The following is a 1392-nucleotide window of genomic DNA, read 5'->3' as shown; positions in this document are numbered from 1 at the left end:
CAAAAAGTCGTTCTTTCTTAATTACTTATAAAGTTTTGAAGACTTTATACTTTGATTTGTGAATTTTTATATTATTAATTCAAAAAATAGTGTAAATTGGGAGTTTTTTACAAGCCTACAAGCAGTTAAACGCTGTAAGTTTTTACTTATTTACTGCAGGTTGGTTTCTCCAAATTACTTTTACCTAGAGAAGATATTTTATAATTTATAATAATTACGCTTCATTGCAGTCACTCGATGGGTGTCCAGTTTCTTTGGGGGACGTACATTTTTGTCCTTGTTTGCATTGGACTGCGCCCCTGTCAAAGATGAAGTGGCTGGTAAAAACAATGGAAGCCAGTTCTCTCACATACCTAGCCACGCAAGATCTATTGCACTGTTCAACTGCTGCGCGGCTTCACAATTTTTGTCCACATAGAATGAACTCATTTTTATTGGTTTTCTTGGAATTCAGAGGATCAAAGATATTCTCGTCCTTTAAATCATAAATATTTAATGTTATGAAACATGTTATGTTACATCAATCAATTAAAAGGTGATAGACGCAAAACTTACGGGAATTCGCAAATCCTCTTCGGCTGAGGAGCTTCGATCATTGGTCCTACGATCCTATGAACAAGAAACATACAATTTCAGAAATATTTATTTATTCTGCGAACTAATATATCATATGGAAAGTAGTAACTTACCAAACTTTGCGAAGAATTTTCTCCTACATTGCCGTTATCGTCCTACAAGGAATAAATATATAATTTGAGAAAAATTTTAATGTTCAGAAACCTACTAAATGAAAAGAGTACTTTTTTATGCAGGTATTGGGAAAAAAGGATTAATGTACTCTCTGAATTTGAATCAATGATACGTCATTTTTTAGTAATTCAAATTTAGAGAATAAAATGACACTTACCAATTCTGGAGACATGTGCAGTTCGTGCGGACTATTATCACGTGTTGAATGGCGTCCATCGTTTGCGTTATCATCCTATAAACAACAAAGATACAATTTTAAAAACATTTTCACAATGTTAACTAAAAATGAGAAGCAGCAAAAAGGCGGGCGTTTTGAAACAGCATAAAAATAATAATTTAAACATATGATAAGCAAGGTGGTCGTAAAATGAGCGCCATATAAATATAAATAAAGTGGAAACATTCGAGATCGAATTCACGGCTAGTTTTTCTGCTCCGATTTATCTCAAATTCATACAGTAGTATTTTCTAATAATTTGGAACCGAAATATTTAGGAGCAGCTGTACTTTCTAATAATTTGTATTTTTTGAACCACCCTCATATACATACGAGGGTGGATTGATAAGTTTCCGGCCTGACCAAGAAAAACAACGTTTTTAAGAATTTTTTTTTTTATTTCTCAACATAATCTCCTCCAAGGC

This window comes from Belonocnema kinseyi, chromosome 6, assembly GCF_010883055.1.
Source record: "Belonocnema kinseyi isolate 2016_QV_RU_SX_M_011 chromosome 6, B_treatae_v1, whole genome shotgun sequence".
In the NCBI taxonomy this organism is placed as follows: domain Eukaryota; kingdom Metazoa; phylum Arthropoda; class Insecta; order Hymenoptera; family Cynipidae; genus Belonocnema; species Belonocnema kinseyi.
Note: the sequence above shows the minus strand (reverse complement) of the source record.